This window comes from Dermacentor andersoni, chromosome 11, assembly GCF_023375885.2.
Source record: "Dermacentor andersoni chromosome 11, qqDerAnde1_hic_scaffold, whole genome shotgun sequence".
In the NCBI taxonomy this organism is placed as follows: Eukaryota; Metazoa; Arthropoda; class Arachnida; order Ixodida; family Ixodidae; genus Dermacentor; species Dermacentor andersoni.
Window position 1 is genome coordinate 126,849,202 of NC_092824.1, and position 6,101 is coordinate 126,855,302.

The window sequence follows — 6,101 nt, forward strand, 5'->3', positions numbered from 1 at the left end:
CATTATCCATGGCGTAAAATCAAGTTTTGAAGGATAAACCTGGCAATGTCTTTTGCTGTGGCAGATGCTAGGGCTGAAGTTTCAGCGTACCGCGTGAGGTGGTCGATAGCAACAATAACCGAGCGGTTGCCGCTTGGAGTGTTGGGAAGCGGACCGTATAGGTCAATGCCGACGCGGTCGAATGCGCGCGCGGGGCATGTTAAAGGTTGCAAGGGGCCGGTGGCATGTTGAGGTGGCGTCTTGCGTCGTTGGCATATGTGGCATGACCGGACATACTGGCAAATGAAATGGTACATACCGCGCCGGTAGTACCGAAGCTGGAGGCGAGAGTATGTCTTTAAAGGGAAGCTGAAAGCTTTTCCAGAAAAAATGAGTGAAGAGCAGTACGTCGTAGTTTTCAACCCTCTGAATTCGAATATCGCATCGAAATTGAGTGAAATAAAGCGCAAACATATTTTATTTCGACGAAAAGTGCAGCAGCAGACACTCCCAGCTCGCGCGTCTCGTTTCCGCCCGTGATTGGTCGGGCGCCTTGTGAGGTCAACAATGGTGTTCGTCCGGTCCGACTGCTGCCGCTACACACGAAGCACGGTGCAAGGTAGTTTGGTGCTGTTTTGCTGAGGCGGTCATGTAAAATTTCGAGAGCTTGCGTTTCTCTGAGGAGTTCGGCGTTAAGTGCAAACTCCACGAGAGCGATTTTGCGCGCGACGGTGACGGGCGACGGCTTTGAGCGACAAAACGGGCCGTCGCTTGAACAGATCGCTCGGTGTTGTCACTCGATCGCTCATCACTAGAAATCTAGAACTCGTCGCTCGTCGCCCGGAAGTGCTATGAACGACTAGCCAATAGTGCGAAGCCGGAACTGGATGTACATAACTCAAATACTACTGTTTGTCGCACAGAACGAGCAAACTATCAAATTTTACATGTGCAAGAATAAGAACCTAGTGCAAAACCTTCAGAAATATGTTATGCTCCTTTTTCAGTAAAATACATCAACTTAAATTGATAAAGCATGCGTCACGCTAGTTTCGGCGCGTATATTGCTGCCCTCATACCGGGAAGTCGTCGCTCAAACCCGTCGCTCGCGTGGAGTTCGGTTTGCAGGCGACGAGTGAACGCGACAGCCATCGCCTCGCTTGTCGCGCTGTCGCTGTCACGTGCAAGATCACTTGTAAGGGGTTTATACTTTATTCCCTACATGTACAAGCCGATTGCGAAGAGCCGGCCTCTCCAAGATGCGAAAAATGCTGGTGCAAGCACTGCTTTCCACGCGAACGAAGGTAAAGTGTTAGCATCTTCTTGTGTTGGAAATGTTCTTTGGCGAGTATATTTTTTTGCCAAGCTGCATTCAGCGTTCCAGTGAGTACGTTTCCGGGAAAACAACTGTAGTGTTATGTTCCTGCATGCCTCCTCGTAGAACGTAAGCAGTGATGCGATCTTCGGCATTTGTGCGCTGCCCCAAAGCTGTCGGCAATCTACACAGACGGTTTAAACGCGGGAAAAGTTTACCGGCTGTAGTGGCACGTGTAGTATAGAACCTTCATCAGCGCTCCATCCGCACGCTACTCGTAACCGGCGAATTCTGTCGGCTACGTGAGATGGTTGGTTTCTCTATGTGTGCGACAGAAGGGGTAGCGCAGCGTCCTGGCGTGAGCAGGCTCTCCAACACATGCAAACTTTACGCTTGCACTGCGTTATGGTAGCTGCATGCAGGCTGTTTCACAACACACGTGCGAATAGAAAATTCGCGGCGCTTGGCGATGAAACCTGCGTCAAGGGTGGGAGATAAACATGCACCTTCCGTTCAGCGTGCTAATTATTTTTTTGGGAGAACCCAAAGCACGCATTATTGATAAACTCATTATTGAGTAATTGTCACGGAAGTGGTTAGAGCACAACACTGTTGTTCTTGAGCGCTTGAAGTTGTTTCGCTTCACAGCAGCCTCCCACTTAGCTGAAAGCTTCTTGTCTTGCAGGAACTAATGAAACATCGGAACGTCGTCGCGGCCGCTGGTGTTCGTGCAAGCGTAGGCTGCACAGAACGCCGGCATGATCGGCCTACAAGTTCAATTGATGCTGCGCACGTCAACTACCACTCTACATACACACAATCAAAGGAATGCAGGCTCGAGCGAGGGAGATTATGACGGCACGCACGCAGAAACAAGCGTGGTCAGACACGGTCGCGGAGACTGCGAAGGAGCGGAACACCAGTGCTGACGTCACTATGCTGCGGTATCCAGTCTCCGCTCGCATCGTCAGCGTCAGCAGCAGCGCGCGGCGCTCGACGGGGGGCGGAGCTACAGCGCAATTTTAACCGACGATTGCGTCGCTCCTAAGTGAAAAATCCCCCCTAAAATTTTACCTGCATGGTTTATAAGGTTCCCACATCCATATATGAGCGTCGTATTGAATTCGACAGACTCTTAGCTTCCCTTTAATACACCAGCGTGGCTGCATTGTGGGTCGTCGTGGAACATGGCGCAGATGTCGCAGTGGAGGTGTTGGGGTATAACAAGCAACCACTTTCGGCCATTCGAATTGTAGTTGCGGCGGTATAGCAGGTTATACCGAATGATGAAGTGCGCAGCTTGACGACGAAGCGTCCGAGAGATCGGCGCTGGCGACTGGCTAGACAGGAAGTCAATAAGCGAAGAGATCCATGGGTCTTTGCGCTGCTCTGATGGCATGTCTGAAATGTTGAGGGCGAAGGCTCCGCAGGTGGAAATAGACGAGGAGACAGGACCAGAGGGCAGGGGTGACCGGGATAGTGTCTGCGTCTGAATGTGTTCGACCTGAGCGATAAACAACGCGGATGTCGTACTCTTGTAGGCGCAGTGCCCAACGAGCGAGCTGACTAGTTAGATCTTTTAGTGAAGATAACCAGCATAGGGCATCATAATCGGTCACAATGTCAAACGGACGCCCGTACACATAAGGACGAAATATTCTGATAGCCCAAATAATGGCCAGACATTCCTTCTCTTTAACCGAGTAATTCGCCTCGGCTTTGGTGAGGCTGCGGCTGGCATATGCGACAACTTACTCTTCGAAGCCATCATTGCGTTGTGCAAGAACGGAGCGAAGCCTGACTCCACTAGCATCCGTATGGATCTCAGTTGGAGCAGAGGGATCGAAGTGTCGCAGTACTGGAGGAAAGGTGAGAACGCGTCGCAGTTCTTGGAATGCGTCGTCGCACGCCGGGGACCTGGCTGATAGGTCAGAACTGCCGGTGAGAAGCTGCGTTAAGGGGGCGATGATAGAGGCAAAGTTACGGATGAAGCGTTGGAAATATGAGCACAAGCCGATGAAGCTGCGAAGCTCTTTCATGGTGGTTGGTTTAGGGAACTCGAATATGGCGCTAAGTTTTGTGGGGTCCGGGAGGATACCGTCTTTTGAAACTACATGGCCGAGAATAGTAAGTGTGCGAGCGCCGAAGTGGCATTTCTTCAAATTTAGTTGCAGTCCTGCAGTGGAGAGGCACGCAAGGACTTGCTCGAGGCGGCTGAGGTGCGACGCAAAGTTGGTGGAAAAAACCACAAGGTCATCCAAATAACAGAGGCACGTTTTCCACTTCAGCCCTCGAAGAATGGTGTCCGTCATTCGCTCGAAAGTGGCAGGCACATTGCACAGGCCGAACAGCATGATGGTAAATTCATATAGCCCATCAGGAGTTACAAAGGCTGTCTTTTGGCAATTGGTCTCTGCAATTGGCACTTGCCAGTACCCGAAGCACAGATCCAGCGAGGAAAAGAATTCCGCTCCCTGCAGACTGCCCAAGGCATTGTCGATGCGGGGCAGAGGATAAACATCTTTGCGCGTTATTTGGTTAAGGCGGCGATAGTTTACGCAGTACCGAATGGAGCCATCTTTTTTTTAACAAGGACAACCGGAGATGCCAAAGGACAGAGTGCTGGATGATGCCATGCTCCAGCATGTCGTCAACAGTGCTGGTCGATGATATGGCGTTTAGCGGCCGACACACGATACGGATGCTGGCGCAATGGTGTTTGTTGACCGGTGTTGATACGGTGAAAGACTGCGGACGCTTGGCCCAAGGATGGTTGGTTGGTCAATGTCAAATGAGGAACGAAAACGTTGGAGGAGCTTGATGATTTCTGCTTACTGCGCAGGTGTGAGTTCAGCGTCGACGGCACGAGCGAAGACGTCTTCAGGGGCATCGGTCGAAGTGGGAGGAGTGACGGCACAAATCGGAAGTGATGCCGTATCACCAAACGTGGTGATACGGCACTCGCCGCGGAGTAGGGATGATGGGCAAGCGGACGGATTGCACACATAAAGGGCAGCAGAACCGTCGCAAAAAGTGACGATAGCAAACGAAAGCAGAAAGTTCTGGCGGCGCGCACAAGTGGCCAACGGCGTAAACAGAACAGATGAGTTCGCAGCAGTTACATGATACAGGAGCCAGAGCGACGGAGAAAGGTGCGATATCGATGTCAGAGGCAGCAATAATGGTCGTCAGGGTCAAAGCATGGCACTGATAAAGTAAGGTCGGCACGAGCACAGTCGATAAAAGCTTGATTGACCGATAGGAAATTCCAGCCAAGCATAACGTCGTGCGAGGAACGAGGTAGGACGACAAATTCGATGACATAACGCTTTGAATGACGACCTGGGCTGTGCACGACGCTGAAGGCTGAACGCGATGCGAGGTTGCCAGACGCAGAGAAAGAACTATTGGGGAAATGGATCGGCGACGTGGGGAAGGTGACCGGCATGAATCGAAGGGGAGGCGACTGTAAGGCGAGTCCGGAGGAAGGTTACATGGGTCCTGACGCTGAAGTCGAGCAGGCCTGTAGCCCGAGGCTTGCTTGTAGCCTCGGGCTACAAGCCTCACTGTCAAGTAAACGGGGGCTGCAACGGCAGCAAAGTCGGGCTATGTGTCCCGGAAAATGGCAGGAATAGCATATTGGTCAGTTATTAGATGTCCACCACGGGTTGACGACAGGGGCTCCAGCGGCCGAGTAAGGGACGACAATCGGACGCGAAGGTTGTGGCGGCACATGGAAAGCGCCGGTGACCCGGTAAGCATCAGGAGCATCAAGGCCGGGCGACAATGTCAGCGTACGTTAGCGGTCCAGCTGCAGGCTGCGGAGGAGGGGCAGATGGCAGCGCTGCAGCAACTTGCGTCTGAATGATGTGACGAAGCGAAGGAGCCAAGGTTGTTGACGACTCAGGTGTGCTATTCGCCAAAGAGGGTTGGCGGGCGACTTCCTGACTGATAAACTGCTTTATCTCCGGCATTAAAACAGAGATGTCGGCAGCGTTGCGGCCGAAATGCAACGGAGATAGATCCGCGGTGTCCTGCTGAGCAGCGCATGTTGATGCACGCTGCTTACGCAGCTCGTTGTACTGCTGACAAAGCTGTATGACCTCTGCAATCGTCTGGGGACTCTTCGCGATCATCTAGAAGGCATGGTCATCGATGCCTTTCATGACGTGCTTGATCTTGTCAGCTTCGTCCATAGAGGAGTTGACGCGCTTGCAGAGCGAGAGCACGTCTTCAATATAACTGGTGAAGGTCTCGTCCTGGTGTTGAGCTCGACCACGCAAGCGCTTCTCAGCATAAAGCCGGCGAACTGCCAAAGACCTAGCCAATGTTGTCGTGAAAGCCGACCAAGTGGTAAAATCGGCTTCATGGTTGCGGAACCATAGGTTTGCCACGCCAGTCAAGTAAAACATGACATTTGTGAGCTTGGCGCGGTCGTCCCACTTATTATAGGCGCTTACACGGTCAAATTTGGCGAGCCAGTCTTCCACGTCGTGGTCGTCTGTGCCGCTAAATATAGCCGGATCGCGCTGCTCCCGGGGGCACGGGAGCAGCAGCCTGGGACGGTCCTGGTTCATCCATTTCAATAGCTGGTGGTAGCGTCCGACTGCGGAGTTCCAGGATGTCGAAGAGAAACCCAGCACCTCCACCAAATACAATGGGGGGTTCGCCTAGCAGCACTAATTTCTAGGTTGTAGCGGTAGGCTTAAACAGGTCGGCGCTATATCAAAACAGGGAAGCCAGCACTTCTCATCATCTTCTCTTTCACTAGCACCATGCCCACTGCCCCCAGCCTTCAGTACAAAAC